The sequence below is a fragment of the Solenopsis invicta genome, chromosome 14 (genome assembly GCF_016802725.1).
Source record: "Solenopsis invicta isolate M01_SB chromosome 14, UNIL_Sinv_3.0, whole genome shotgun sequence".
Taxonomy (NCBI): Eukaryota; Metazoa; Arthropoda; class Insecta; order Hymenoptera; family Formicidae; genus Solenopsis; species Solenopsis invicta.
This window is the reverse complement of record NC_052677.1, coordinates 17,219,856-17,225,855: the sequence shown is the minus strand read 5'-3', so window position 1 is coordinate 17,225,855 and position 6,000 is coordinate 17,219,856. Positions and strand designations below refer to the sequence as shown.

The 6,000-nt window shown below is 34.1% G+C and overlaps 1 protein-coding gene across 1 annotated transcript in view; it reads left to right on the top strand.

Moving 5' to 3' along the window:
• The first annotated feature begins 1,690 nt into the window (after positions 1-1,690).
• The window catches only part of LOC105207673 (protein sickie), a 200,428-nt gene continuing 196,118 nt past the window's right edge, over positions 1,691-6,000 (top strand). The window contains exon 1 of the mRNA XM_039457302.1: positions 1,691-1,962. The gene's annotated coding sequence lies outside the window, so the exon portion shown is untranslated. The remainder of the gene's footprint in view (positions 1,963-6,000) is intronic.

Sequence of the window (6,000 nt, the reverse complement as noted above, 5' to 3'; positions counted from 1 at the left end):
CGCATCTCTCTTTTATTTTATTCCATGTATCATTCCCTTTACTAATTATATAAAATCATCAAATATTTATAATAATGAAATATTCAGAATTTTTTATTTTATCTATTTAGGATCACAAAAAGACGGTTAATTTTGTGTTGTGTTCATTGGTTACGCATAATTAATATTGAAAATTTAAATTATTTGCGTTAAATGTTTCAAAATTAAAACTGAGTTGAAAGTATGTAATTTACAATGTTATTATGATCGTACTAATCAAAATATCTGTCTAATTGTTCTCTTTCTTAACAATATATTTTATTGTTATATTGACAACACATTTGAAATTACGCGCGTTTGAATCAAAACGCAGAATAATATGTTAGTCAGATGTAATACTAAATATTATCATCGACGTATTTATTAGCAACATTAAAATAATAAGATAATATTTTATATTCATTAAATTCAATTTGCGACAGTTTTATCGTGATTGTCGACGATTTGATATTTTTGCAGACGCAAACGATTGTTCTCTGTTTATTTTGACCATAGCAGTAATTTTCGGGTTCTCTCTCTCACTCTTTTGTTCTTTCTTTCTTTCGCCGTCTACACACAGGTAGGATGTGTAAGTTCGCACTGTGTTTTTTCGCTCGATTTTTGCGTTAAAAATGTATTCCGCAACTCATTCGACAATATCTAATTGGTTTCCAATTACGCGGCGTGCTAATTAACCCGTGCGATCGCGAATTCCTCAATATCGTTTCCCATAATACGGCTATATACGTATGTATATATATCATGTATACGTACGCATATGTGCAACATATATTGTTTTAGGAAAGAATTTTAAGAAAAGAAAAGAATTTAGAGAATCAAGACAAAGTTAATTAAGAAAAGAATATTTTGTAACTTAGTGTGATCGATGAACGCGGTTAAGTTTTTTTCTCTAATACACGGCCGGTATTTTCTCGTAACGGCGTGAAGTTCGCGCGCTTAGAAGCTTTTAACTTCACTCCAGTCGCGTCCAACGAACATGGTCGGCAGCTCCGTTTCGTGTCGTTTTGCGCGCCAGCTTTTCCGAACACATCGTGGCCCATACAGCACAGAATATTTCCGCAATATTGCAACAACGCTGCAACGTGTCAGCGATATTGCAGGAAACGTTGAAAAGCTTGCTGTAAACATTCTGTGCTGTAGCGTCGACGAGCATACAGCGGTCGTCGACAATGCCGTGCGACGAAGAAAGGCGTCGCGGTCGTGTAAACAGTTCGAGTGTAAACAGTTCGAGTATAATATTAATTGCGAGTTTTCGGTCGGTTCGCGCGAGTGAGTGAGATCCTGATCGATCGTCCCTCATCGATCAAATAGGATATGACAATATCGGATTGTCTCAAGCTCATCATCAAACACGGTAAAATTTCTCGCAAATTTTGCAAAAATATAACCAAAAAAAGTTTAACGCGAGAACATAACGAAATAAAGCTTAACGAAAATGTCTCTTCGTGTATTTCAGATCAGTTGAGAGTGATTCGGATGTCACGCATCTTCACCGGGCGTCGCGGGGCGTCGCGGCGCCGCGCCGCGACGTCAGGTAACGGATTCGCGGCGGTCGCGAAGTCCCCCTGCCCCCTCCACCCCCGCCTCGCCGCGCCGCGCCGGCTCGCTCGCTCGCCCCACTACGCAGCGCAGTCCCGCGTTGCACGGCGCGTGGCGTAGTAGGCGCTCGCCGTTCGTACCTTTCAGTTCGAATATCATGGCGCGTGATTCCGTCCCGATTACGTTAGTGTTTACGTGTCGAGGGTGAGGCGCATCCTTCCGTCACCTCGCGCGTCCTTCCTTTATTTTTGTGACACGTGTATCGGTGAAGGTGCGTCATTTTCTTGTGTGACCGCAGCGGCTGCGGAAGGATACATATCAACGAGGCGTGGGATCCACGCGGAACGACGAGGGCCAGGCCGCACGGAGCCGCACTTCGATCACGTGAGTTTGCCTACGAGATAATTAATATTGTATTGTATTGGTGACGGTGAGCGGTGAATGGTTTTCAATCGGTGTTGTGCAGCTGAGCGATTGCGACCGCAAAGCGCAGCCATATAGCGTATTCATTTGTACGTTACGTCTCGTGAAATGTTGTGAAGACAGCCGCGGAAGGACAGTCGATTGGAGATCACGTGATCGTTCACTCCACGAAATCGAATGTCGTTCGAATTTTCGGCGCGACCAAAATGTCATTTTATTCAGGATAACTGCTGCTCGTACTTACTGTATCTGTACGTACGCCAATGCGCGTCGATTAATTAATTCAATTACTGGTTTATATTAAATAATTCGTAATAATTCCAAGATAGCACATACACGTTTCAAAAATACTTTATAAATATTTTGTATGTTCTAGAAATGCCTCTCGTGAATTAAAATGTCCACTCGTTCCTCTTCTGGCAAAAATAAGTTTAAGAAATTATTACAAAAATCTTTTTTAACTACACTAACAATAAGAGAAGAAATGTCTAAATTTTAATAAATATTCGAACAGTACTAATGAAATATTTATTTACGGTACATAAATATTTTCTCTATAAGAAAAAGTAAAAAACTAAAATAGTCTTGTATTAAATAAATATATTATTTATATTTAATGAATATCTCATTATTATTATTCAAATAAATATTTAATAACATTTAGTAATTTTTCTCTCAGTGTAGAAACGTAAAAATTATATTTCACAAATTGTAGTTTCAGGTATAACGTTTCTTATCATTTACAATTATAAAATTGTTTATGAAACGTATGCGAAACTAACATGTGCCGGATTATTTTGATAGAAATGCGAATATCTTTTTTCAATTGAAGTAAATATTATTATCGATCGGAGACATATTCATTTAATTTCATATTAACGAATATTGCAACTTTTACAAATTTTCAAGTTTTACTGTACTGTCAGCATCTCAAAATGAGAGAGAAAAATGCGTATCGTCGTAAAATCGACGGCATCGTGAAAGAATATTATTTTTTCATTGTACATTGTTGATGCTCGTTACGTTACCGTCACTCGAATAAGGAATTACTCCAGGCTAGCGTGTAATATTTCGCGCGTGGAAATGGCAATTTTTCATGTTCAAATATTAACTCGGCGCGTTGTTGTGTATGCGCGTATCGCGTCAGGTAATTTATATTCACCGAGTTTACGAAAAACCCACCCTCGCGGATTGGACGACGCCACGAGGTAACATATATAATAATCATAACCGCGAATATCGCGCTAGCACACGAAGGCTTTAAATTGAATGTCGTATTATCCCTTTTTTTTCGTACGCAATTTATGCGACGAGAAAATGCCAAATATTGATATACCATTCGTTTCGCTAATCCTACTTAGTATTACAATCGTAATTCCTTTGAAATAAATCGAGGGAAAGAGATTGGATTACTTTTTAATTCTCTTCAATAATGGGTTTTTTAAATCCTATTACATCAAAATAATTTACATAGCTTGAAGCCCATACAACACACTAATGCTGAATCAACATCAAATTGCAAAATTGTTGCAGCAATATTAATTAATCAATGAAGAAAAATCGATAAATGTTCAACATTGATGAAACATTCAACATTGCAATGTTTTTTCAACTTTCGGTACGAGAAGAGAGCAGCATTTTCAGAAAATATATTACAAATAACTGTTGTAAGACTATGGGAAAAAAGCCTAGCGCAAAGTTCGTGACGTAAATGTGAAGTTTGAGCGTAACGTGACGATTGCTAATATATCTTCGCGGAGCGTCACGTAGGAAAGACGCAACGTGTGGAAACAATTATTGCAATTTGGCCCCGCGTGGATGGGAAATTTCGTGGTATTGAAATTATCCGCCGTATCGGAACACCTGCCGCGATTATTATCGAAGCGTAACGGTATTTCTACGATGCATGTGCGTTGTGTCGCCGTCACCGCTAGACTTCGCGCTCAAACGCGCCGCTAATGATTGTTCCGCGAACGTTGCGTCACGAGGACGTTTCCCGAGGTCTTTCGAAATATTATACACTCGACTTTATATCATTTTCGCGGATTTAATGCTCCGTTGCGTGTCGCAATCGCGAGCTCTCCTAATAAAAACTAATAAAAATGCGAATTGTGGAATGAGGTTGCGTAACAAATTTTTATGTGAGCAAGGCTGTTATTTGAACATTCCGATATTCTAAATTAATGTATCTGTAAAACTTTTACTTTCATATTGTTGAACAATGAAACGAAATAAATGTATAAAGTTTCTAAATTGTTTCTAAAACGCTCGAGAAAGGAATCTAATTTTTAAAATAATATTTTTTTTATTATTTAAAATTGGTTCTTCTGATATCGTAAAATATACTTTTATCTAAATATATAAGCAGTACATTTTAAGAAAGCAAAAGAATTAATTTTATATGATAAGAACTAATATTATTTTTTAAGTTCAGATTCTTTTTCCACAATTTAAAAACTAATTTTTTACATTCCTTTTTTTCAAATGTTTAAACATTTTAAATGTACATAATGCATATGAAATTTACATTGCTTACAATTAGTAAAAATATCATATATCGAAGCGAACGTTTAAAATTATTGAAACTTTTCTTGAGGATATTTTTTATAAAAATTTATTTTTTTAGATTTATTATTCTTGAATTATTATTTATGATTAGATCTGGTTGGTGTTTTTTTTTTCTATTTTATTTTATTTTTACAGAAAAAAATCTTTATACTTGGATTGAATTTTATCGAGAAAAATATTGTACAGCATATAAAATTGTGAAAGGACGATTTATTCTTATGGATGAAAAGCGACGTCAATTCATTTTGTTTATCGCTGGAAAGTAGAGACACTTTTACGTATCATCTTGTCGCGGCGTAATTAAGCAACTGAGAGAACCGATGCGATTGCCAAATTTGGCAATTCCTGGCTGATGCGCTTTTGGTACCGCACGATTGCATAACGCATCTGCATAAGCGCATACCTGATTCTGAATACTGTGCATGTTACGCGCGTTTAATTTGTCGTAAACAGATTCTTTCTTTCGCAATTAGTTTATCTTGGAAGAGTTTTGCGTTTTTCAAATTCCGACAAAGTGAATTTGCGTAAATTTAATACGCGTTTTCAGTTTCCTGTGTATGTACATTGTAAACGTGATGTAAAACTAAACGAGCTAAAATACTTCGCATAAATGAGAATTCAACATTTTTGTTTCAATTGTCTTAAAAATAAAATTGGTACCTCTAAAGCACGTTCGTTAAATTTGCACTTGGCAAAATTAATACATCTATTTAATTGATACCAAAAATATTTTCTATGTTTTTGGTTTTAAATTAATTAAAAAAATCTAAAGTAAGTTAACATATTTTCTTAACTAAATTAAGTTAAAGTTAATTGGACAAAACTTCCGTACAAAATTAATAGTTACGTTAAAAGTTACAAGAAAATTAATTCAATTAAAAGTACGATTAAATTAAGTTAAATTGAAAGTTAATTTGGAAAAGTATTATTTATATTAAATTAGAAAATTGTAATTTTTTAAGATAGATTACTCGAAACAGTTACAATATGAATCATTACATAAATTGAACATTATATTTGAAAAGTAAATTGATATAAAATAACAAAAAAATATTTGTCAATGTGTACTTTATAATTTTTTCTTTTACTTAAATAAATTTTTAAAACTTAGAAAAAGTTAATAAGTTAAAGTTTATGTATTTTTTAAAAATAATAGTTGAAGTTGAAAATTTCACTCATAAAACCTGAAGTTAAAAAGTCATTTAAAAGGAACTGTGAGTTAAAGAGAAAAAGAGATAACGAAAGAGAGATAGATTGGACGTTTCTACTACTTAATCAGCAGACAATGTTTTTTAAATGTTATTTAAATATTTAAAAATGTAATAAAAAATAAATGTTTAAAAAAAGACGTTTAAAAAGCATCGTCTTCTGATCCGTTCGTAGAAATTATACGAGAGCCGTCAAATCTCCCATAGTAATCGATCTATATTC